Source organism: Salmo salar, chromosome 12 (assembly GCF_965601325.2).
Source record: "Salmo salar chromosome 12, fSalSal1, whole genome shotgun sequence".
Classification (NCBI taxonomy): Eukaryota; Metazoa; Chordata; class Actinopteri; order Salmoniformes; family Salmonidae; genus Salmo; species Salmo salar.
In genome coordinates, this window is record NC_138302.1 from 84,304,602 (window position 1) to 84,332,510 (window position 27,909).

At 42.0% G+C, this 27,909-nt stretch overlaps 1 protein-coding gene and 1 long non-coding RNA gene across 2 annotated transcripts in view; both read left to right on the top strand.

Moving 5' to 3' along the window:
- The window catches only part of LOC106565755 (caM kinase-like vesicle-associated protein), a 103,812-nt gene that overhangs the window by 1,924 nt on the left and 73,979 nt on the right, over nt 1-27,909 (top strand). The gene's annotated exons all lie outside the window — the stretch shown is intronic.
- LOC145859338 (uncharacterized) lies at nt 24,854-26,816 on the top strand. Its single transcript, XR_014379540.1, has 2 exons — nt 24,854-26,330; nt 26,460-26,816. It is a non-coding gene; the product is annotated as an uncharacterized LOC145859338 (long non-coding RNA).

Sequence of the window (27,909 nt, forward strand, 5' to 3'; positions counted from 1 at the left end):
GCTGCATTTGCTATAGGCATATTGTTTACCTTTTGTTGGTGACACTTTGATATCTTGATAATATGCAGCTGTTTAAAGGGCAAATCCACAGATGAAACAATGACAAAACGGGCACCCCGCCTCTGTTTTGGTAAAACGCTGAGGGATGGGCCTGGAGACCTTTATTTAACTAGGCAAGTCAGTTAAGAACAAATTCTTATTTACGATGATGGCCTACCCCGGCCAAACCCGGACGACGCTGCTTAGGCTGTGAGACCAGGCTATTTCCCAATCAACCTCCTCATGGTGCTGATGCTGCGAACTGTGCAGCGATGCTGCATGCTCATCAAAAGACAGCGCCTATGGGCCTCCCGAGTGGTGCAGCGGTCTAAGGCCCGGGTTTGATCCCGGGCTGTATCACAACCGGCCGTGATGGCGAGCCCCATAGGGCGGTGCACAATTGGCTAGGCGTCGTCCGGGTTAGTGGAGGGTTTGGCCGGGGGGGGGGGCTTTACTTTGCTCATAGCGCTCTAGCGACTCCTTGTGGCGGGCTGGGCGCCTGCAGGCTGACCTCCGTCGTCAGTTGAACAGTGTTTCTTCCGACACATTGGTGGCTTCCGGGTTAAGCAGGCAGGTGTTAAGAAGCGCAGCTATATACCGCAGCTTCAACACCCGTAAAACAGTTGCATCAAAAAGCTTTACGTTTGTTAAGCCACTGACAATATATAGCATATTAAAAAGTGTATTTATTATTATTTTCTTTAGGAAAGTGAGCACTTTCTGTCTCCATGATAAGAACAACTGGGAAGCTGATTAAGGATGAGAAGTTTGACACTCAGGCTGTCATCAAGCAGTCATCCCAATGACTGACACTTCCTTTTATGCCGTGGCAGATTAGTTTTAGAATGACTCCCACAATCAGTCATGCTATTAATTATCATTACTTGTTTTGTGTAATGCTTGACTATCTCTGGCCACACATTCCAGTTGATATAGTACTATAACAGTCATACAACTTTTTATTTTTCGTGTAATTAACGAGACATGCGATAGCATGTTATTATTTAACAGCCTGCTCCTTTTACACCATTTAAGCAAAAAAATCTAATTCACACTTTAACATGTACAGACCTGTCTGGAATAGTGTGCTTACACAACTTTTTGATATGTTTTATAATTTTTAAACTATTAAGCTTTTTGTGCTTTTTTTGTCCATCTTTATTCACTTTAAAGGGACTTTTTTAAACATTCTAGTGCTCCCTATTATTAAAAAGTCACATGACTTCCAACATTCCATTCACTATGAACAATGCAACTTTTGACACAAACCAGCTACTTTGACCACTTTCCAAACAAGTTAGACAAACAGTTATTGCATATGAAATCTTACGTTACTTCTCTGCAATTCAAATATGAAATCAGAATCAAAATATATTCTACCATTCTTACAATATAGCTGTTTTAGTAACAGCATAAAAATAAAAATCTCGAACCTTTTAAAAAAAAAAATGAAATTCAGTCCACTTTCCCAAGAAGTTAGACAAAAAGTTAGCGCGCATAAAATCTTCTTCTACTCTGCTATTCACTTTCCCAACAACAAGTTAGTGTTTGAAATCTTAGTCTATTTTTCTGCTATTTAAATCTGAAAGGTTTTATGAAGTCTTTCTCTTCTTCTCTGCGTCTCAAATCTGAAATAAGAATATAAATAACTTCTACCAATCAAGTGGTTCAACTATCACAACAATTATTTTAAACAGGTAAAGCAAGTCCCAGAATTTGGGGATTTAGAGACCTAGTCTTTAATTAGAGATCTACTCTTATCCAAAATCAATATAGTTATGGACTGTCATACATTAACACATTTTCTTTTTCATTTATTTATTTGGAGCGATTCCCATAACCACTATGACGTTCTGCATTATCATATTCTTAGACACAAGTTAATATGTATGTCAAATTCAATAATCAACCCATGACAATAAGCCTCCAAATCTGTTGCTACAACCCTGTGAGGTAGCTAACAGGGATGTGAGATCAGAAACTAGCTATTTTTATTGCAGCTGTTGAAGCACAATGACGTGACACATTAAGCCCATGCTCATTGAAATGAAATGACGCTGGGCACAAGGGCTGCGGCTGCCAGTAGCTGGAAGGACACACACAACTCTGAAATTCCCTGGTTGAAATTCTCTCGGTTGCCTATATACCGATTTTTTTTGTCTGGAGTTTTACACATGAAATAGAATGCACTGTGAATACATTTCTGCACTACACGGTCATTCCTCCATATGTTGAGTCTCTAAGGAGTAGACTGTGGGGGCTTTTAAGATGGAGCATCGGCATGTAGCCTAGATAGTGTTTAGCAGCATGGGATACGTGCCTCATGAGTAACCAGAAGGGGTCCAGCTCTAGACCCCAGGTGGCCTCTGAACAGCAGCAGCAGCAGTCGCCGCTGTAAACAGGAACAGGAACAGACTAGCACATTACTTCACAGTTTGTACACAATTAGATCTCCAGGGAACATGGCTGGGTAATTCTGCAGTAACGGAATAACGCTTAGACTCAGATTTTTCACTTTAAAATGTATGCCAAACAAAAAACATTGATTTAAAAGTTTAACTAACCATACAACTCTATGCACAACACAGGAGGTTGCTGGCACCTTAATTGGGGAGGACGGGCTTGTGGTAATGACTGGAGCGGAATTAGTGGAATGATATCAAATAAATCAAACATATGGCTTCCTTGTGTTTGATGCCATTCCATTTACTCCTTTCCAGCCATTATTATGAGCTGTCCTCCCCACAGCAGCCTCCTGTGATGCACAATGACTACTCGTGCTTTTTGTGGTGAGCATGTGCCTGCCTCTCGCACTCTCTCTCCAGTGCGCCTCCATAGCACAGTACGTCCTGTGCCTGCTCCTCGCGCTCTTCCTCCAGTGCGCCTCCATCATCCAGTACGTCCTGTGCCTGTTCTTCGCACTCTCCCTCCAGTTCGCATCCATAGCCCAGTAAGGCCGGTGCCTGCTTTGAGCACTCGGTCCTCAGTGCGTCTCCCCAGTCTGGTAAGACCAGTTCCAGTGATAATCGATGGTCCGACGCCTGTAGAGATGATCCATGGCACTAAGCCTCTAGTGATGATCGATGGCCCGGAGCCTGTTGGGATATTCCATGGCACGAAGCCTGCAGAGGTAATCCATGGCCCGGAACCTGTAGAGATAATCCTTGGCAAAAAACCTGGAGGGATTACAAATTGTCCGGAGCCTGTAGGGATAAACCATGGCACGAAGCCTGTAGGATGATCCATGGCACTCCAGTCCGGAGCCTCCAGCGATGCTCCCCAGTCCGGAGCCTCCAGCGACGCTCCCCAGTCCGGAGCCTCCGGCGACGCTCCCCAGTCCGGAGCCTCCGGCGACGTTCCCCAGCCCGGAGCCTCCGGCGGCGGTCCGCAGCCCGGAGTCTTCGGCGGCGGTCCGCAGCCCCGAACCTCCAACGGCGGTCCGCAACCCAGAACCTCCAGCGGCGGCCCGCGGCCCAGAACCTTCAGCGGCGGCCTGCAACCCAGGACCTCCAGCGGCGGCCCGCAGCCCAGAACCTTCAGCGGCGGCCTGCAACCCAGGACCTCCAGCGGCGGCCCGCAGCCCAGAACCTTCAGCGGCGGCCTTCAGCGGCGGCCCGCAACCCAGAACGTCCAGCGGCGGCCGCAGCCCAGAACCTCCAGCGGCGGCCCGCAGCCCAGAACCTCCAGCGGCGGCCCGCAGCCCAGAACCTCCAGCGGCGGCCTGCAGCCCAGAATCTCCAGCAATGATCTACAGTCCGGTTCCTTCGACGTCGATCCACGGTCAGGTGGTAAAAAAGCAGAAGGATCAGTGGGTGGAGCGGGGAGTACACCCAGAACCGGAGCCGCCTCCTATGCTGGAGGTTAAGGTTATGTGGACTGCATTTGAGCCGCCATAGACAATTATCACCCACCCTACCCTCCCTTTTGTTTTTTTGTTGGTTTGTTGCATTCGGAGTCTGCACCTTTGGGGGGGTACTGTCACGTCCTGACCCTAGTAAGGTGTCATTTTCTATAGTAGAGTAGGTCAGGGCGTGACAGTTTTTTTGGTGTGTTTTTCTATGTTTTCTATTTCTATGTTTGTGTTCTAGGTTTTCTATTTCTATGTTGCTATTTTTGGGGTTGATCTCCAATTGGAGGCAGCTGGTCCTCGTTGCCTCTGATTGGAGATCATATTTAAGTAGGGGTTTTTCTTCCTGGCTTTTTGTGGGTAGTTGTTTTCCGTTTTGTATGTGTTACCTGACGGAACTGTTGGTGGTCGTTTTGTTGTTTTTGTTAAGTGTTTCATTAATAAAAGGAAATATGAGCACTCAACACGCTGCTTCTTGGTCCCCTTTAGACGACCCACGTTACACTCTGGGTGTGTTATTTCATGTGTTTTTTACTTTTTAACAAAACGGTGCTAAAATAGTTGACCACCTGGGGTCTAGAGCTGCTCTTTAAATAAATAAGACCTACACAACTTTTAACAGCACATTACTCAACACTAGTGAGACTCATGTCGCCTACGGTAGACCCACAGTATATCGGGAAAAAATAAATCCAATGACGTGACTGACAATAATTACATATCAACCTCCCGGCACAGGTATCGAACCTGCATCTGTAGCAATGCATTTTGCACTGTGACGCAGTGTCTTAGACCGCTGCGCCAATCAGGAGGGCTATTATAATACTGTACATGGTGTCCATGTCAGGATAACCTGTCAAAATAAAGAAAGTCACACACTCCATGTATGAACTCCCAGCAATTTAATGGGTATTTACCAACGTTTCGGCATCACTGTGTCTTCCTCAGGGTAATGTCATGAATACTTGAACCAGGTTATGTAGACAAACAGTGCAATTAGTGTAACCAATGACAGTAGTGAGGGGTGTGTCATAATGATTAAGTTAATTAAAATTAATTTGTGAAACTGTTAAAAAATAGTATATGGCATATTAAATATATTACGCTATTGTTATCATATAGAAACATAATGGAATATTGTACATCATATTAGCATCAACATACATTATTGTTTCATTCAATTTCACATCATTTCGTATTTCATTTAATTTTTGTTACATGTAATCTTTTGGTTCAACCTTAATATATAATGAGCATCATCAACAGGGGGAACATATTAGGTGTACGCTAATAAGCAGTAAAAATAATTTTTCAATTTATAAGACTTGTTCATAAAGGAAAAATGTGTTCATAAGGGTCTGAGATCAAAGTTAATATTCAGACCACCAGGGGTCAGTGTTTTTAGATAGGATATCCAGGAAGCCTCCCTTTGTAGCAGTAGGATCTCGATGTTACCTCCTCTCCTTGGTAGAGCAACATGCTCAATGCCTGTGTATTTGAGGGAGGAGATGGGATGGTTAGCTTCAACAAAGTGAGCTGTTATTGGATAGTCAATGTTCTTTCACCTGATTGAGCTGCGGTGTTCAGCTATGTGTTGTTTTAATTGTCTTTTCGTTTGTCCTACGTAGGCTTTTCCACATGAACAGGTGATGAGATAGATTACTCCCTTGGTCTTGCATGAGATGATACCCGTAACAGGGATCTTTCGACCTGTATGTGGGTGTCTGAAGAAAGACGTTTTTATAGTGCTATTGCAGTGTGCACATGAGCCACATTTGTAGTTACCATTTGGGATAGGTGTCAAGAGTGTCTGAGTAGGCTCAGGGGGCATGTCAGATCTCACCAAACTATCTCCAATATTGCGACCACGCTTATAGACCACCACCTCGTTGAAGAGGTGTGCGATTTTTTTTTTGTCTGATTGCAGAATATGCCAGTGCTTTTTCAGGATTGCTTTCATTTTCTCCCAACCCTTAGTGTACTTAGTGCAAAAGACGGTTGCATTGTTATTTTTCTTCTTTATTTGAGTTTTTAGTAATTCCTCTCTTGGTTTTTGAGAAATTTTCATCATTGCATCATCAAGAGTTTTGTCCTTGTAGCCTCTCATTTTGAATGTATCTGTCATTTTTTTAGCATTGCTGTCAAAATCTGACTGGTGGCCACATATTCGTTTAACCCTGCATAAAAGTGTCAGGATAACAAAACATGTATTTATTAAAGACCATCAGAAAGAATGTTGGTACTTATTTATTTTGATCCGAAGCCATCAATGAGTGAGTCACTCAGCTTTATGTAGGTGCCGGCTATATGACGGTGCCATCAACTTGATAATATATAATGATATTTTGGAGGTTATTTCGTTTAAAAAAAATAAAGCGAGCAATTGTAATCTAAATAAAGGCCAAAATATTATTTGTAAAGGCCAAAACATTTATTTCTGTTTTTAGAGGGAGAGAAACATTGGGCCAATTGTGCGCCGCCCTATGGGACTCCCAATCACGGTCGGATGTGATAGATAATAATAATAATAGTTTTTGTTGTATTATTTGTTTTGTCTTTTCTGGTGGATTATACTGAAATTGCAACCAATCACGGTCGGTTGTGATACAGCCAACCTAACAAAAGAATACATTTGACGGTAGAATTTTCCAGCTACCTGCTAATAGCCAAAATGGTGCTGTACAACGTGACCGTGTGTGTTTGATAGAGTATTTTCCAGTAAGCAACCATTTGTTTACCTTCATTAGATAATTCTGTTCCAATATTTCTGTAATTCACTGATATTTATTCCCATAGTAATTTGTTATGGATCCATAACAAAATAAACATCTGCATTTTGAAAGACTATTTTTATCATTATTTTATTAACGAAGCATAAAGAAGCTGATGAAGATGTACAGTACTGTACAGTATATGTTTTTACATTTGGATAATAAAGCATTTAAAACATTTTGAAGATATAAGCCACCTGCATTTGTTAATTAGGCTACTGTGCAGTCTTATAAGTTAACATAGCCTACAGTACATACTGTAGTATACATGGGAAAGTGCCAAATTCCTTACATAAGTGAGAGCAGGCCATGTCCAGACTTTCTCCGTGACCTCAAGTACTCATTAACTCTGTCTTTAATGCTTTTTCGGGTTGCATCAGTCATGGACATAAACTTCTGAGACACAGTATTAATGATGAACACCCGGAGGTTCACTGGTAAGCCACATTTGCCTCGGGATCCATCCCAGTTGGTATCCTGTGCCCACTCGTGGTATCTCTCTTCTGTTACATCTCCTTGGAATAGCAGAACAGCATACCAGTCCGGGCGGCCCTTGCTGTGCCTGGTGAGCAGTTGGTCAAGTTCTGTTGTCAGAAGAGGAATGGAAATGTCAGGGTGAACTGACGAGCTGATGAACCCGTCATGTACGTTGACTCTGCCTGTCGGAGGTGGAGTTCCAGAGCTCACAGGTGTGCCTGGCATGGACTGTGACTCCATCTCATTCCTCGCCCTCTTCAATGTGTCATTGTCCGCCTGACTCTCCGCCAATGCCTCCTGGCTCTGGACCAATGCATCAGCTGTCGCCCCTATCTCTGCCCTCAGAAAATGTTTCTCTTTCTGCTGGTCTGGCTTCAATGACTCGATCTCGGTCTTCAAAGTTTGAATCTGATCCATGTGCACCTTCATCAGATGAGCAGAATGGTACCGCCCTGAGCCCCCATCGATTACAGTGGCCTATGATAGAAATGGTAGATCAATTAAGAATTAAAACACACAAATTCTGCGTACACATTTTAAGAATCTAGCAAAACTAATCGCTTTCTTGGCAACCATGCATTTTTTCGTTGCGGCCCGTTGTCCCGCCCTTTGTCCACAGATGGCTGTCGGCATAGTTGTATGTTCTGTAAAAACACATTCACATTTTAGTGAAAAATCATTTGCATTTTTTTATTTAACCTTTATTTAATTATAGATTGTATTACACAGTATGCCTACACATTGATAGGCTATATCATTTTTTTTAAGAAAATGCACTGAAACCAAAATACCTATTAGTTTTGGTGACCCTCTCAGCCAGTGGCGTAGCTTCAGCCGGTGCGGTCGCACTAGGGCCCGGGACGCACATGGGCCCAGTGATGGCCCGGATCTGCAGAGCCACCGGCCGCCTATGTAATTTGAATACCACCCCACCATGCCCAAGTATTAATTGTTATCACAGGTCCATCATGTCTACAATTTCATGAGAAGATCTTTCTTTAACGTAAGGTATATGATAAATGATCCCACTGATGGTTTCACCAACAAAATGTTTTTTTGCCACTACATAAGTCAGCATGATATTTTACTTTATTGATGACAATAAATCAAATTTAATTAGCTAAATAAATCATATTATTCAATAGTTTCAATACCATGTTAAAATAATGAAATGCATTCTGGGATTCATTGTGCAAATACTCTCCAAAGCATTGTTGTTTCTGTCGTCGTTTTAAGCAACAGTTGAGCTAGCTATCAAGAGACAATGGCTGAAAAAAAGAGAGAAAGAGAGAAAGTCGAGAACAGAAAATTATGGATTTAAAAATCAACAATGTATCAACACAAAAGTGGAGGCCAAAAGAGTAAGGCCAAAAATGAGAAAGCAAAGGAGGTATCAAACTTAGTTAAATTAGATTCCCTTTTCAAATGCAGTTCATGTGCAGCCATTGCTAGCACAAGCAATGTAGCGGGACCAGAAGAGGATGTAGGTTTATCATCGCCAGCAGCAGCTTTTAGCGGGTCAAGTGAGCCAAGGCCAAGCTGTTCCATCGTGCCAGAAGAAGCAACTTTGACAGAGGAGGATACAGGTTGTCAGGTATCGGCGGATACGACCCTGAGCACAAGCCAGGCTAGACAATCTATCCCCAGGCCGGGCGGGGAGGAAGGGGAGCAAAGTGAGGCTAGAATCGTGGTGGCCTGTTTCCTCAGCCACCACGATTCTAGCCTCACTTTGCTCCCCTGCCTTTTTACCTATCCAGCTGACAGGGAGCATTATGCAACAAATGTGGATGCTAAAGTTAAACGGCACGTTATTGCATTAGGCTCGTGTAAGCCTACTGGCCCATTCCCAAGAGATGGCGGTGTTTTTCCGAGTCGTATTACACCACTACAACCAAGGCTGGAATCAAATTACCACGTACATGGCTATGTTATTCAGCCAAGCTAGATTGCGCGTATTGTGAGCCTTGCTGGCTGTTTAGAGATCGGAGTGCCCCTTTCTTCTCTGATGCGTGGGTGAATGGAGTGAGAGATTGGCACCATCTAACATTCAAAATAGCATGTCATGAGACATCCCAGATTCACATGGGTGCCTGTTTGGTATACAGTCATGGCCAAAGGTTTTGAGAATGACACAAATATAAATTTTCACAAAGTCTGCTGCCTCAGTTTGTATTATGGCAATTTGCATACACTCCAGAATGTTATGAAGAGTGATCAGATGAATTGCAATTAATTGCAAAGTCCCTCTTTGCCATGCAAATGAAATGAATCCCCCAAAAACATTTTGCCACAAAAGGACCAGTGTACATCATGTCAGCAATTCTCTCGTTAACACAGGTGTGAGTGTTGACAAGGACAAACCTGGAGATCACTCTGTCATGCTGATTGAGTTCGAATAACAGACCGGAAGCTTCAAAAGGAGGGAGGTGCTTGGAATCATTGTTCTTCCTCTGTCAATCATGGTTACCTGCAAGGAAACACGTGCCGTCATCATTGCTTTGAACAAAAAGGGCTTCACAGGCAAGGATATTGCTGCCAGTAAGATTGCACCTAAATCAACAATTTATCGGATCATCAAGAACTTCAAGGAGAGCGATTCAATTGTTGTGATGAAGGCTTCAGGGCACCCAAGAAGGTCCAGCAAGCGCCAGGGCCGTCTCCTAAAGTTGATTCAGCTGCGGGATCGGGGCACCACCAGTACAGAGCTTGCTCAGGAATGGCAGCAGGCAGGTTTGAGTGCATCTGCACGCACAGTGAGGCAAAGACCTTTGGAGGATGGCCTGGTGTCAAGAAGGGCAGCAAAGAACCCATTTCTCTCCAGGAAAAACATCAGGGACAAACTGATATTCTGCATAAGGTACAGGGATTGGACTGCTGAGGACTGGGGTTATGTCATTTTCTCTGATGAATCCCCTTTCTGATTGTTTGGGGCATCCGGAAAAAAGCTTGTCCGGAGAAGACAAGGTGAGCGGTACCATCAGTCCTGTGTCATGCCAACAGTAAAGCATCCTGAGACCATTCATGTGTGGGGTTGCTTCTCAGCCAAGGGAGTGGGCTCACTCACAATTTTGGCTAAGAACACAGCCATGAATAAAGAATGGTACCAACACATCCTAGAGCAACTTCTCCTAACCATCCAGGAACAGTTTGGTGATGAACAATGCCTTTTCCAGCATGATGGAACACCTTGCCATAAGGCAAAAGTGATAACTAAGTGGCTCAGGGAACAGAACATCGATATTTTGGGTCCATGGCCAGGAAACTCCCACGACCAAGAATCCAATTGAGAACTTGTGGACAAACAAAAACCCACAAATTCTGACAATCTCCAAGCATTGATTATGCAAGAATGGGCTGCCATCAGTCAGGATGTGGCCCAGAAGTTAATTGACAGCATGCCAAGGCGGATTGCAGAGGTCTTGAAAAAGAAGGGTCAACACTGCAAATATTGACTCTTTGCATCAACTTCATGTAATTGTCAAGAAAGCCTTTGACACTTATGAAATGCTTGTAATTATACTTCAGTATTCCATAGTAACATATGACAAAAATATCTAAAGACACTGAAGTAGCAAACTTTGTGGAAATTAATATTTGTGCCATTCTCAACTTTTGGCCACGACTGTATGTGCAATGGAAGCTCAATGGCACTATTGATGTAGAAATGGAAAGAGGCGTGTGTAACGCAACACATTTCTGGTGACAGGTGTTGGAGCGCATAGTTAATGTAACTCTCACATTTGCATCATGAAATTTGGCATTCAGAGGGCACCGTGAAAAGCTGGGGCAGGGCAACAGATACACTTCTCCTGAATCGAACCACGTTGTCCGATTTCCAAAAGGCTTTACAGCGAAAGCAAAACATTAGATTATGTTAGGAGAGTACATAGACACAAAAAAACACACAGCCATTTCCAAGCAACTAGCATGCATCACAAATACCCAAAACACAGCTAAATGCAGCACTAACCTTTTATGATCTTCATCAGATGACACACCTAGGACATTATGTTATACAATACATGCATGTCTGTTCAATCAAGTTCATATTTATATCAAAAAACAGCTTTTTACATTAGCATGTGACGTTCAGAAAAAGCATACCCCCCGCAAACTTCCGGGGAATTTACTAACAGTTTGCTAAATTACTCACGATAAACGTTCACAAAAAGCATAACAATTATTTTAAGAATTATAGATACATTACTCCTCTATGCACTCGATATGTCCGATTTTAAAATAGCTTTTAACCTGTGGATGATCAGGGCACTAACCTTTTACAATCTCCATCAGATGACACTCCTAGGACATTATGTTAGACAATGCATGCATTTTTAGTTCTATCAAGTTCATATTTATATCCAAAAACAGCGTTTTACTATGGCATTGATGTTGAGGAAATCGTTTCCCTCCAATAACCGGCAGTCAAGTCAGCACCACAAATTAAATAATTAAAATTAGAAAACATTGGTAAAATATTATATTGTCATTTAAAGAATTATAGATTTACATCTCTTGAACGCAATCAACTTGCCAGATTTAAAAATAACCTTACTGGGAAATCACACTTTGCAATAATCTGAGCACTGCGCCCAGAAAAATACGCGTTGCGATACAGACTAGCCGTCATGTTGGGGAGATCTAAAATCGAAAATACTATGTAAATAATCCATTACCTTTGATTCTCTTCATCAGATGTCACTTCCAGGTATCACAGGTCCATAACGAATGTAGTTTTGTTCAAAAAAGCTCATCATTTATGTCCAAAAATCTCCGTCTTGTTAGCACATGATCTAAGCCCGCCGGACTTCACTTCATGAACGAGGGGAAAAAATATATTTACGTTCGTTCAAACATGTCAAACGTTGTATAGCATAAATCATTAGGGCCTTTTTAAACCAGAACATGAATAATATTGAAGGTGGACGAATGCATTCTCTTTTATAACGTATTGGAACGAGGGTACCCAACATGAACTCGCGCGCCAGGTGTCTAATGGGCCATCATCGTTCCATGGCTCTTGTTCGGTCAGATCTCCCTCCAGAAGACTCAAAACACTTTGTAAAGGCTGGTGACATCTAGTGGAAGCAATAGGAAGTGCCAAAATATTCCTCAGCCCCTGTGTTTTTCAATGGCATAGGTTTAAAGGTAATACAACACATCAGGTATCCACTTCCTGTCAGAAAATGTCTCAGGGTTTTGCCTGCCAAATGAGTTCTGTTATACTCACAGACACCATTCAAACAGTTTTAGAAACTTTAGAGTGTTTTCTATCCATATATAAGAAGTATATGCATATTCTAGTTACTGGGTAGGATTAGTAACCAGATTAAATCGGGTACATTTTTTTATCCAGCCGTGCAAATACTGCCCCCTAGCCCCAACAGGTTAATAAAGACATTTATAGTACAATATTATGGGGAATGGGCATGAGAGGGCAATTTACACTGTTTTGGGAAGGAATCACGTGAATGAATGAGGTTATGAGGCATGAGTTGAGGCATGAGTTGAGGTGTTCAGAGGCTTGACTTCAGTGCAGGACAGGATTTGACTGGGAAGACAAAAAAACAGTAACAGTTAGACAAAATACCTAAAAATGAGTTAGTCCAAGCAAGGAGTAAAATCATTCATGTGTAATAATGTGATTGTGTATGTGATTGACTCTACATACAGTAATGATAGAAAATTGATAGGGTTACTCACTGTGCTTGGAGAGGAAACATTCAATGTGCCAGTGGATGAGCGGGCACATGAGACGTGGCTTCAGTTCATGTCAGGAGAGAGTTGACAATGGTACAGTAGTGGAGTGGAGCTGTCATCACCTCTTAATCAAGGAACATGAGGGGACTTAGGTGTATATCCTCTCTAGGCTAGGCGGGACGAATTCGTCCCACCTACGTAACAGCCACTGCTATCCTTAAATCGGGTATGTTTTTTATCCAGCCGTGTCAATGCTGCCCCCTAGCCCTAACAGGATATACAAATAGAAGATGCATTCCAATACAGCATTGTAGGTTTGAACAACAAGTTTCTCCATGAAGTTAAACACAGACAGCGCATCTCGCCCAATAAACATTCCTGAATAAAGCCCTGATCATCCACATACCTGACAATAACTGAAAACTGCAAGCAGACTGGTGACACCATAGGTCCCAGAGTTGTGGGGCAATTTTTATCCCTTGGGGCCCGGAGTTTTTCCTTATCTGTTAATCTAACCATGAAAACTCTGGACCCTATAAGGTATGACAGTGATTTATCTGTTGTTAAAAGGTAGCTATGATGGGACCAGTTTTTCCTAATCAGGTCACATGGTTTTTAAAACATGGAAAAACCCCTGGCCCTGGGGGGGATGAAAACCCTGTCAAACTGCAGCAGGCCTTATACTTGTTCATATGAATTATATTTAGACTAGATTAGGAGGGGGATTTCCTCTACCCAGACACAGAGACAACTGATAGACAATAGAACTCACAGGGCTGAGCTTGATTTATGCATGTTTGCATCATGCAGGCCTATGCAACTGTAGGCCTTATAGAAAATGAAACAAAATCTGTCATCACTATTATGTTGAATGATTCATTCCAGTTAATAATTTTCGATTGAAAGCGTATAGGCAGCCTAGCCAGCCCAATATTTTATATAAACCAAATTTGATCACATTCACATTTTTTCCTGACCCACAAATGGACTGTAAATACATAACATTATCAATGAGTTACCCTGACCAGATGGACAGGGTGCATAGGCTGTATGCGTCTGCTCTTATTAGGAGCCTACAGTTGATCAGACTGAAAGATTGTCTCGTATTCATCCCATACAGCATGTCAGATCTCTAATGTTTAGGTGTAGCCTAGGCTGCTGCAACATTTATTTATTTTATAATGTTCAAGTTTTCTCCCCAATTTTATGGTATCCAATTGGTAGATACAGTCTTGTCTCTTCGCTGCAACTCCCATACAGACTCGGGAGAGGCGTAGGTCGAGAGTCGTGCGTCTTCCGAAACACAATCCAACCAAGCCGCACTGCTTCTTGACACAATGCCCACTTAACCCGGAAGCCAGACGCACCAATGTGTCGGAGGAAACACCGTATACCTGGCAACTGTGTCAGCGTGCACAGTCTGCCACAGGAGTCACTAGTGAGCAATGGGACAAGGCCATCCCTGCAGGCCAAACCCTCCCCTGACCCGGGCGACGCTGGGCCAATGGTGCACCGCACCATGGGTCTCCAGGTCACGGCCGGCTGCGACAGAGCCTGGACTCGAACCCAGAATCTCCAGTGGCAGCAGTTAGCACAGCAATGCAGTGCCTTAGACCACTGCGCGACTCGGGAGGCCTGCTGTAACATTTATGTGATGAGTTTTTTTCTTGTGTCTGTCCGGAGTGATTATATGTTATCATCTTTGCTACATAAATACAGAAGGGAAGTGGAAGCCTACTTGAGCGAGTGCGATAAAATGTGCTGTGCCAACCTCTCTCTTTAATCTACCTTTTAATGGATGATGCGATGGAAGCTATCAAATCATTCTGAATTGATTTCGACATCCCAGAAAATACAGTAGAAAGTTCCATATGTTCAGCAAGTAAAGCATTGTAACGTGCAATTACCGCTACAAGCTCCTTGTAGTTGCACTTGTTAGTGGAACTTTCCCTCTTGTCTTGTCCTCTAAAAGCCAATTATTACATTCCCAAAAATGCAGTGGTGTTCATAAGCCGATTGAGAACATCCCTGTTTCTTCTTATTTTCTTGTTGTGCTGCGCAGGTTGAATACGCAGACTTTCGTCATGATCAGCTTTTTCCTAGAAGCTTGAATCTGATGTGGGCATTTATATGCTCCCTGCTTTTGTTTGGCCGTTCAGCTGTACAATCGATGTTCTTCAGGACACTGTACCCCTCTTTTGCCCAAGGCTCAGACTGTCCAAAAAGCAGGCAAGGCCAGCAATACAGGCTCCCTTTTTGATACCAATTGGTATTGAACGCCCTCACCTTATCATCCTTCTTCATGAAACTGATCTCAGTTAGAGGTCGACCATTGGTTTTAATTCACACCTTTTCCATGTACCCCAGAGAATAAATGGGGTTCTTCAAAAAAAAGTCAACACAATTTGCGGCAGCAAAAACTGCACACTCGAGCTGGTAGCTAGCTAGCTACTTGCTACTTGCTAATGATAAGCTGTAGACCACACTATTTACCAAGACAGTTTTCATCTATATTTTTCGTAGATGTCTATTTACCACCACAAACTGATGCTGGCACTAAGACGGCACTCAAAGAGCTGTATGAGGCCATAAGCAAACAAGAAAATGCTCATCCAGAGGCGGCGCTCCTAGTGGCCGGGGACTTTAATGCAGGGAAACTTGAAATCCATTTTACCTAATTTCTACCAGCATGTTAAATGTTCAACCACAGGAAAAAAAACTTCAGACCACCTTTACTCCACATACAGAGACGCGTACAAAGCTCTCGCTCGCCCTTCATTTGGCAAATCTGACCATAACTCTATCCTCCTGATTCCTGCTTACAAGCAAAAACTAAAGCAGGAAGTACCAGTGACTCACTCAATAAGGAAGAGGTCAGCTGATACAGATGCTAAGCTACAGGACAGTTTTGCTAGCACAGACTGGAATATGTTCCAGGATTCTTCCGTTGGCATTGAGGAGTACACCACATCAGTCACCGGCTTAATAAAAAAAATGCATCGATAACGTCATCCCCACAGTGACTGTACGTACATACCCCAACCAGAAGCCATGGATTACAGGCAACATCCGCACTGAGCTACAGGGTAGAGCTGCCGCTTTCAAGGAGCGGGACTCTAACCCGGACGCTTATAAGAAATCCTGCTATGCCTTCCGACGAACCATCAAACAGGAAAAGCATCAATACAGGACTAAGATTGAATCGTACTACACCGGCTTCAACGCTCGTTGGATGTGGAAGGGTTTGCAAACTATTACGGACTACAAAGGGAAGCACAGCCGCGAGCTGCCCAGTGACACGAGCCTACCAGATGAGATAATTAACTTCTATGCTCGCTTCGAGGCAAGCAACACTGAAGCATGCATGAGAGCATCAGCTGTTTCGGACGACTGAGTGATCACGCTCTCCGTAGCCGATGTGAGTAAGACCTTTAAACAGGTTAACATTCACAATGCCGCAGGGCAAGACGGATTACCAGGACGTGTACTCAGAGCATGCACTGACCAACTGGCAAGTGTCTTCTATGACATTTTCAGTCTGTAATACCAACATGTTTCAAGCAGTCCACCATAGTCCCTGTGCCCAAGAACACCAAGGTAACCTGCCTAAATGACTATCGACCCGTAGCACTTACGTCTGCAGCCATGAAGTGCTTTGAAAGTCTCACATCAACACCATTATCCCAGAAACCCTAGAACCACTCTAGTTTGCATACTGCCCCAACAGATTCACAGATGATGCAGTCTCTATTGCACTCCATACTGCGCTTTCCCACCTGGAAGAAAGGAACACCTACGTGAGAATGCTATTCATTGACTACAGCGCAGCGTTCAACACCATAGCGCCCTCAAAGTTCATCACTAAGCTATGGACCCTGGGACTAAACACCTCCCTATGCAACTGGATCCTGGACTTCCTGACGGGCTGCCCCCAGGTGGTAAGGGTAGGTAACAACACATCTGCCACGCTGATCCTCAACATGGGGGCCCCTCAGGGGTGTGTGCTCAGTCCCCCCCTGTCCTCCCTGTTCACCCATGACTGCATGACCAAGCACGACTGCAACACCATCATTAACTTTGCCGATGACACAACAGTGGTAGGCCTGATCACCAACAACGATGAGATAGCCTGTAAGGAGGAGGTCAGAGACCTGGCAGTGTGGTGCCAGGATAACAACCTCTCCTTCAATGTGATCAAGTCAAAGGAGATGATTGTGGACTACAGGAAAAGGTTGACCGAGCACGTCCCCATTCTCATCAACAGGGCTGTAGTGGAGCAGCTTGAGAGCTTTAAGTTCCTTGGTGTCAACATCACCAATAAATTATCATGGTCCAAACACACCAAGACAGTCATGAAGAGGGCACGACAACGCCTATTCCCCTCAGGAGACTGAAAAGATTTTGCATTGGTCCTCAGATCCTCAAAAAGTTCTACAGCTGCACCATCAAGAGCATCCTGACTGGTTGCATCACTGCCTGGTATGGCAACTGCTCGGTCTCCGACCGCAAGGCACTACAGAGGGTAGTGCGTACAGACCAGTACATCACTGGGGCCAAGCTTCCTGCCATCCAGGACCTCTATGCTAGGCAGTGTCAGAGGAAGGCTACCGCACGGCAAGAATTACTGGAGCACCAAGTCTAGGTCCAAAAGGCTTCTTAACAGCTTCGACCCCCCAAGCCATAACACTCCTGACCAGCAAATCAAATGCCTACCTGTACTATTTGCATTGTCCCCACCCCCATATTAAATTTTTATTTATTTATTTATTTCTGTTTATTTTTGTAAATACTTTAACACTTTTTTTTTACTTAAAACTGCATTATTGGGGCTGTTGGGGCTACAGGTTAGCAATGAACCCCGAGTCGGGATTGCTAACAAGGCTGGAAATTCAAAACATCAAAAATCTAATAATTTCAATTTCTCAAACAATCAACTATTTTACACAATTTAAAAGATAAACATCTCCTTAATCTAACCACATTGTTCGATTTTCAAAGAGGCTTTACGGCAAAAGCATAAAGTTAGATTATGTTAGGACAGTACATAGCCACAAAAGTACAAACATCCATTTTCAATTCAAGGTCAGGCGTCACCAAAAGCAGAAACCAGCTAGAATTATGCACTAACCTTTGTCAATCTCCATCAGATGACACTCCTAGGACATTATGTTATACAATACATGCATTTTTTGTTCCATCAAGTTCATATTTATATCCAAAAACAGCATTTTACAGTAGCGTGAAATTCAGATTTTTTTCTTCTCTGAAATGCTTCCGGTGAACATAACAAAATTACTATTCGAAAACATTGGTAAATTATAATATTGTCATTCAAAGAATAATATATTATCATCTCGTAATTGCTACCGAATGGCCAGATCTCAAAATAACTTTACTGGGAAATCACATTTTGCAATAAACGGGGTGCTATGCTAAGAACAACAAGCTATGCTATACAGTTAGCATCATCTAATATCGATAATAACATTGTAAATATCCCCTTACCTTTGATTATCTCCATCAGAAGGCACTGCCAGGATTTCCCAGGTCCGGAACAAATGTGGTTTCTTTTGACAAAGTTCATAATTTATGTCCAAATAACACCAAGCAGTTAGCGTTCATTATGCTCCCACAAAACGTGGTGGGGGGGTTGTAAAATCACGCCGAAAAGCTAAAAAAACCTAGTAAATAATCTATTTACGTTCGTTCAAACATGTCAAACCTTGTTTAGCATTAATCTTTTGGTCCATTTTTAACGTTAAACATCAGTAATATTTTCACACAACCTATCCTGTCTTGATAAACAATTAATGACAAACTCACGCTTCTCAGATTTATGCGCAGGCGCAAAAAAATGAAGTGATGACATGTCAACTTCCCTGCATTCTAATTTGCTCTCTGTTTATCATAGACGCTTCAAACAACTTTATAAAGATCGTTGACATCTAGTGGAAGCCGTAGGTGTTGCGAAATGAATCCTTTCTCACTATGGTATCTATAAAACAATGACACTAAATAGTACAGTCACAAAATTCACATTTTTTTTTTTATCTATTTTTCACAGGTTTTTGCCTGCAATATGAGTTTTGTTATACTTACAGACACCATTCAAACTGTTTTAGAAAATTCAGAGTGTTTTCTATCCGAATGTGTTAATAATATGCATATCCTAGCTTCTGAGTTGGTGTAGGAGGCAGTTAAAAATGGGCACATATTTTTTTCAAAATTTCTCAATACTGCCCCCGAGCCCCAACAGGTTAAGGGCCTTTCAGTAAGCTTTTCACTGTAAGGTCTATACCAGTTGTATTCGGCGCATGTGACAAATACAATTTGAATTGATTTTAAGTTAGCAAGGCAAATTGAAATAAATTGCACTAACTGGACACAAAAATACAGTTCTAAAACCAGGAAAACAATTTATAATATTCCTCCATCTCCTGTATTTTGAAGAAACTCATTTGAATTGAATAATATCCCAAAACTGCTCAACTACCACTTTTCAATCTATATCCAATAGTTTCAGCAAGTTTCTCAACACATAGAACCCCCCCAATAATGCTCTGCGGCACAACCCCAATACAACACATTAGGTTTATTCTCTGATCCTAATCCTATGATTGGATGGACAGCATGTCAGTTCCTACTGCAAAAGCTTTGATTGGTTGGAGGTCGTCCTCTGGAGTGGTCATAATTACCATGTAGGTCTATGGAAGGGGATGAGGCCTACGAGACTCCTAGGTTTTGTATTGAAGTCAATATACCCAGAGGAAAACTGAAGCTAGCTGTCCCCCGGCTACACCATGGTGCTACCCCAGAGAGTGCTGTTGAAGTTACTATAGACCTTCATTGCAAAACCATGTGTTTAAATCAATTATTTTGTGACATATGAATATATTTTGTATAGTTTTAGTGTTTCACTATTTTTATTTTTATGGAATTTCACTGGGGAGGATGGTCCTCCCCTTCCTCCTCTGAGGAGCCTCCACTGTTGTATTACCCCCCCCCCACCCCTAAATCACGCATTTGGTAAGTTAGACAGACATAACAATAAAAAAGGCACATTCAAGGAGCCTCCGAAGAGGCTGAAAAGTGTCATCTCTACAAATATTTTACAGGACACCTGGAGATTACTTTTCCTAACTAGAAAAGGCTACTCCTTTTTTTCTCAATGTAAGGAAAGGTATGCAAGAATTTGTATTTCCAAAAATGCACTAACAATATACTGGGTAAATTTTGTTTTGTGATATAGTGATATCAGATCAGTCTCCCGTATCATGCGTAATTACACTAACAAAAAATACACTTAGTGACAGAATATGGAGCACATCTTCAATAGCCAAAATGCATTAAATACATAAATGAAAAAATAACAACCTTTACCATTTTAAATGTCATAGAGCAGAATTTCCCAAACTCGGTCCTGGGGCCCTCCCTGGGTGCACGTTTTGGTTTTTGCCCTAGCACTACATAGCGGATTCAAATAACCACCTCATCAAGCTATTATTTTAATCAGCTGTGTAGTGCTAGGGCAAAACTAAAATGGTAAAGGAGGTAAAGAAGAAAATACAATTTCTGAACATAAGCAGGAATATGATATTTTACTTTTGAAGAGAGCCAACAACTACAGGTTAAACTCAAATTAAGCGTAGTATTTAATGGCAAATAAACCTGGTAAACACCTCGCAGCCTTCACAAAACGAATACATGCCAAACCAGGTATACTTCTTTAAAAAAAAAATTATCCCCTTTTTCTCCCCAATTACGATCTTGTCTCATCGCTACAACTCCCCAACGGGCTCGGGAGAGGCGAAGGTCGAGCCATGCGCCCTCAGAAACATGACCCACCAAACCGCGCTCCTTAACATCCGCCCACTTAACCCGGAAGTCAGCTGCACCAATGTGTCGGAGGAAACACTGTTCAACTGATGACCGAAATCAGCCTACAGGCACCCGGCCCGACACAGGGAGTCACTAGAGTGCAATGAGCCAAGTAAAGCCCCCCCAGCCAAACCCTCCCCTAACCCGGACGACGCTGGGCCAATTGTGCGCTACCCTATGGGACACCCGGTCACGGCCGGTTGTGACACAGCCTGGGATCAAACCCGGGTCTGTAGTGACGCCTCAAGCACTGCGATGCAGTGCCTTAGACTGCTGCGTCCCTCGGGAGGCCCCGAACCAGTTATAGTTTTAAAAGATAAGGATACAAATGCTTTAATTAGAAACAACAACGCTATTAATAACTATTTTAAAAGCTTTTATGAAAATCTATATAAAATCAGAATTAAATAATAGTTGGACTAATCCTACAGCCTTCTTAGACTCGATAACCCTTAAGCAACTATTGGCAGACAAAAAAAAAAAAAAAAAAAGACTAAAAATAGAAATCACCCAAAAATAAATACTAGACACCGTTAAAAACATTTGCGTAGAGAAAATCACCAGGTATGGATGGCTTTCCCATGTACTTTTTTATTACATTCTGTAACCAAGTAGCAACCCTATTTACTCAAATGACAACATACGTCACTCAAGTCAGTGCTTCCGCGTTCCATGTGTCAAACTATTATTTCACTTATATTAAAACCAGATTATAGACCCGTACATTTTATAAATTGCAACAATAAAATAACAAAACTCATAAGCAAGAGAATGGCAAAAGTCTGACCAGTGTTGATACATATTATTCAAACAGGGGTTATTAAAAATAGACACTGACAAATACAAGAACATATTTCAGTATAATACAATACGATAAAAAACAAGACGTACATTTATCCATAATATCTGTTGATGACCTTTTCTATTCTCCCAAAAAACACACCCCTATAGAACAATCCTTGGACAGCTGTCACAAAATCCTTCGTTGTGTTGCAGGGAAGACCAAAATGCAGCGGAGTTGTGGATACTCATATTTTAATGAACAAAAAAAGAGTAACGCATCCACTTGACAAAACAATAAATGATACCCACAACACTAAACAGTTTTGCAGGCTCACCAACGCAGTGCAAAAACAACTACCCACAAAACCAAGTGACAAACATACTCCTACATATATGACTCCCAATCAGGAACAACGATCCCCAGCTGTTCCTGATCAGGAGTCACAAGACCAACACAGAACAATCACACACACACAAGACTGCCACGTCCTGACCCCAAAACTACTACAACAGCTCCATCTGCTGGTCAGGACGTGACAACAGCTTTTCAGAATTCAAAGATAAATTGTCCCACATGGAAAACAAAAGGCATAGAAACTGGAAATGACTTGGTAATAGGAAATATATAAAATTATTTCCTTGACAGAATTGATAAGCGATTTTGGACTGATAAATTTTTGGACTGACCAATGTAGACATTTTCAAATACATGCAACATCTTATCAGGAAATGTTGATTTGAAATAATTTGGACATCAGAGTAATCATACAAAAAAACTTGCCGAAAGCCTATCCAACTGACAATCTGATATCGGCACAAGATGGAGGGGGTGAACTTAACTAACAAAATTACAGTTAACTAAAATGTACGCTTAATGCAGTATAAACTAATGTACAAAATTGATTATACAAGAGACAAAATTCAATGTCTACTTTGATGCTAATTAGCATTTTCGAATCTGAGAGTAAATAGAGCAGAATATATTGATAAAAGTCACCTTGTCCGCGAGACATTACATGGTTATCAAAACGTCACGCCAGGGTAAGCCTACACGAAACACAATTGTAACAATGTGTTGAAGCGAATCAAATCAAGTTTATTTATGATATAGCATGTAAGCTACAAAATACAATGAAATGCCTACTCACAATAAAACTCTTCTCGCAAACAGTGCAATGATATTATGCTATATGTATTTGTATTTACATTAAGCTATAGCCTACAAATAGTTTTACCAGTAAGACTATTAGGCTATAAGCCAACTGCAAATTATTGTTTGTTCCTGAACTGGTCGAATGACAGCTATCCTTCAGCACCACAAAACTTATTTGACATCATTGAACGATCCTGGAGCTGTCCTTTCAGCACCACAAAGGGCACTCCAAATGCTTAAAATGACATATCATCAAGATCTGTTGCCTACGCCTAATAGTCTTACTCATCACTTATTATTATTATTATTACAAATAGAAGATTATTACTTTGCCTCCCGAGTGGCGCAATGGTCTAAGGCACTACATCACAGTGCTCGCTGTGCCACTAGAGATCCTGGTTTGAGTCCAGGCTCTGTCGCAACTGGCCACGACCGGGAGACCCATGGGGCGGCGCACAATTGGACCAGCGTCGTACAGGTTAGGGGAGGGTTTAGCCGGCAGGGATGTCCTTGTCCCATTGTGCTCTAGCGACTCCTGTAGCGGGCCGGGCGCATGCACGCTGACAGGGTTGCCAGGTGTATGGTGTTTCCTCCGACACATTGGTGCGGCTGGCTTCCGGGTTAAGTGGGCATTGTGTCAAGAAGTAGTGCGGCTTGGCTGGGTCGTGTTTGAGGACACATGGCTCTCGACCTTCGCCTCTCCCGAGTCCGTACGGGAGTTGCAGCGATGGGACAAGACTGTAACTACCAATTGGATACCATGAAATTGGAGAGAAAAATAAGATTATTACTTCTCACAATGGTGCTTGTTTAGTAAAGTTAGATCAAAGCTGAATCAATGTCTCGCAAGATAACAGAATTATTAATTTGCATTTTACAGAACCGAATATAATAACATAGCATTGTAGGCCTATAATGTTACTGTTACACCAAAAACTACATTTCTAATGAGATTTTAGGATGGTTAGGATTGTTTTTCTCATGCGCAAAACTCAACAGAGCGTGCCACTAGGCAGGATATATGTCACAATCGTCGTATTGAGTGGACCAAAATACAGCGGGTATGTGAATGCTCATCTTCTTATTTATTAAGAGGAAACAAAACCCAAACAAAACAACGACAAAAACAGTCCTGTAAGGTACACTGACTATACACGGAGACAACCACCCACAAGACACAAGCTGAAAACCCCTACTTAAATATGGCCTCCAATTAGAGGCAACGAAGAACAGCTGCCTCCAATTGAAGGCCAAACCAAAACCCTGAACATAGAAATAGAACTAGAAATACAAACATGACATAGAACAGTACCCAGAAATCCCAACAACACAAAACAAACACACCCCTGCCACGTCCTGACCATACTACAATAACAAAATGACCTCTTTACTGGTCAGGACGTGACAATATATGCTTTGATTGAAACAAAATACAATAAAGGCTAATAGTTTGTTAACACCATCTGCTCTAATTTGCTCACAGGTAAAACGTGAAGAATAATAATTCACGATTGACAGTAATGGCCTATTTTGAAATTAGGTAACCTATGCCTAACTTGGTGTTTGAGGATATGACTTTTTTTTTTACTGTGTGTGGGCATAGGCAGACATTGCAATTGTATTTTCTACAATGATATGGCTACATCTGTCGTTACAAACTTTGAAAAAATATATTGAGCTCATTCACCTAAAAAATATAGCACTACACCACTGGTCATGTCGTTGTACATTGTTCTCTCACCTCCAGAGGTGTTTGTGGTTGACAGCATCTCTGATTTGTTTTAATCCCAAATGGATGGAGTTGCTTCCTGACTACCTGTCTGATTTTAGCAAGGCCATTCACTCCTCCACTCTACTGAAGGTTAATTAAATGTCTTGACACACAGCTTAGACCAGGGCTCTCCAACCCTGTTCCTGGAGAGCTACCCTCCTGTAGGTTTCTCCTCCAACCCCGGTTGTAACTAACCTGATTCAGTTTATCAACCAGCTAATTATTAGAATCAGCTAAACTAGATTACGGTAGCTCTCCAGGAACAGGGTTGGAGAGCTCTGGCTTAGACATTGTCAGTGTGGGGAGGCAAGGGCAACTGCATTAGAGTACAGTGAAACTTTTCACTGTGTTCTTTCATTAGATTGAAGTGTCAGTGATGGGACTGTTGTGAGAATGAGAATAGCAGGCTTTTGGGTGGAGAGAAAGGTTCATATTTCCACAGATGAGAGTGTTTAATGATTGAAGGCAGTGATAACATCCCAAGAGTTTGAAAGTATTAGATCTACTTGAATAATAAGATAAGACTGTAGTTCGTTCACACTAACAATATTTGAATTGAGAGAATAGTTTCTTCCTTTGATGTGTAGAATCAAAGATATTAAACTTCTCCAGTCTGACAATGTTATATTGACTTTGCATAAGTCATTAGCCTCAATCTCATTTTATACATATTTTCTATTCTATTATAGCAAACGTGTCTTATATTTTTTCCTATATGTGACAGCTAAGCATAACAACGACACTGTTTTTCCTCTGCCATAGTAATAGAAGACGTAAAATAGTCTCTTACTCTGTTTTCCCCTTTAATGTTATCCATCTCTCCATGTCTAAGTTGATGTATAATAGTATTAGTTAATGGCCCCCATTATAATGCATTGCATTTCATTGCTCTTATTGACTGACCAAAGGTAATCTGCTATTTTTATACTTTAGAACCGGTACACCCATCAGCAGTTAGCCAGCTAACTAGCTACTAGCTAGTAGTCAGTTAGCCACTGCTAGCAGTCTTCACCGTTAACTTGGACACCAGCCAGCCTCAGCTCGGTCAATACCTGCCAGTCTGCACAGCGCGATATCAAATCAGCTGGGCTAGACAATCTGGACCCTCTCTTTCTAAAATTATCCGCCGAAATTGTTGCAACCCCTATTACTAGACTGTTCAACTTCTCTTTCATATCATCTGAGATCCCCAAAGATTGGAAAGCTGCCACGGTCATCCCCTCTTCACCTCTTCACCTCTAGACCGGGGGTCGGCAACCCGCGCCGCCCTAGTGGCTCCCTGGAGCTTTTTCAAAAATATGAAAATGAAAAAGATGGTGTGAATATATTTTTTGTTTTAATATAATTTATTATCCAATGCTGTAAAAATGTGTATAATAAATATTTAATTTCAACATTTCTGTCAACGAAGATTTACGTCATAGCCTGCGACACGTTTCTTTCAGCTCGGCGTAGCGCCAGACAGGTGGCTGTTGCAAACAAACCGGCGGGTGTGTCATGGGCCATGGATCCCAAAAGGAAAAAGAGAAAGATAGCTGAGGAGAACAGAGGATTCCACAGTTCTTGGACCGAATCATTTGCTTTCATTGCCAATGCGGAAGGATTGCCTGCATGTTTGCTTTGTAATGAGAAGTTGTCAAATAACAAAAAGAGTAACGTGGAAAGACATTTCCATTCTTCCTGACAGTTATAGGAACATGAAGAAATATGCATTTGGAGTATTATCCATCTTTGGATCAACATACCTGTGCGAGCAGATATTCTCAAACATGAACTACATAAAATCCAAATACCGCACCCGCCTCACAGATGAGAGCTTGCAGTCCTGCGTGAAGATTAAAGTTACATCTTACATGCCCGATGTTGAGAAGCTGTCCAGTGATGTCCGAAAACAGAAGTCACATTAAACGGGTAAGAACACAATCCTGTCATAGGCGCATATTTAGTAACAAAGTGGCTGTTTTTATAAAGTGATTTCTGATTTTTGTCAGTATATATTTGGAATGACACATAGGGATATTATTGTGTTTTGTTGCTCAGGTCCGAGGATGGCTGCATTGTATTGTGCGTGTCAAAAGAGAAGAGGGTGCTGCTGCATTTTACCCTTGCACATTTGCAGAAAACTAAAGAGAAGAGGATAATGCACAGAAATCGAACTTAAACTGTATTATTTAAATTTGATATACTTTACCTTTTCAAAAGGCTGCTGTTTTATTGCACTCTGTCTGTTGCCCAGATAATGGGGAAAAGAGAAGAGGATTGTATGGTATTATTGAGGATTGAAAAGCATTTTATTTCCATGGGGAGGTCTGAAATTACAGGAGGCCTATTATGCACGTTGCACATTTTGTTGTTGTTTTTTCGAATCCTAAAATAAAAATGACATCAAAAATCTGATTTCTGTATTGTATTTCTATAATTTCATCAATGCAACGAAACCTAATACATTAATATTATAATGGAAGTTAAACTTAAAGCACCATCGTACAGCAGAGTAGTCACGTGGTGCGTCATTCTCTCCAGGATGCGCTGCAGGCAAAATAAACATTTAATCATGAACGCTCATTATGTATTTGTAGCCTACTTATCATTTTGATAGTAGGCTAACATAGCCAATATAGACACTTACAGCATGTGTTGCCTTCATTATAAGGCTTATATAAGGCTTTTAATTTTCTGCGGCTCCAGACAGATTTGTTTTTTGTTTTTTTGGTCCAATATGGCTCTTTCAACATTTTGGGTTGCCGACCCCTGCTCTAGACCCAAACTGTTATAGACCTATATCCATCCTGCCCTGCCTTTCTAAAATCTTCGAAAGCCAAGTTAACAAACAGATCACCAACCATTTTGAATCCCACGGTACCTTCTCCACTATGCAATCTGGTTTCCGAGCTCGTCATGGGTTCACCTCAGCCACACTCATGGTCCTAAACAATATCATAACCACCATCGATAAAAGACAGTACTGTGCAGCCGTCTTCATCGACTTGGCCAAGGCTTTCGACTCTGTCAATCACCACATTCTTATCGGCAGACTCAATAGCCTTGGTTTCTCAAATGACTGCCTCGCCTGGTTCACCAACTACTTCTCAGATAGAGTTCAGTGTGTCAAATCGGAGGGCCTGTTGTCCAGACCTCTGGCAGTCTATGGGGATGCCACAGGGTTCAATTCTCTGGCCGACTCTTTTCTCTGTATATATCAATGATGTCGTTCCTGCTGCTGGTGATTCTCTGATCCACCTTTATGCAGACGACACCATTCTGTATACATCTGGCTCTTTTTTGGACACTGTGCTTACAAACCTCCAAACGAGCTTCAATGCCATACAACACTCCTTCTGTGGCCTCCAACTGCTTTTAAATGCTAGTAAAACCAAATGCATGCTCTTCAACCGATTCCTGACCGCACCCGGCCGCCCAACCAGCATCACTATATGTGCACAACTACAAATACCTAGGTGTCTGGTTAGACTGTAAACTCTCCTTCCAG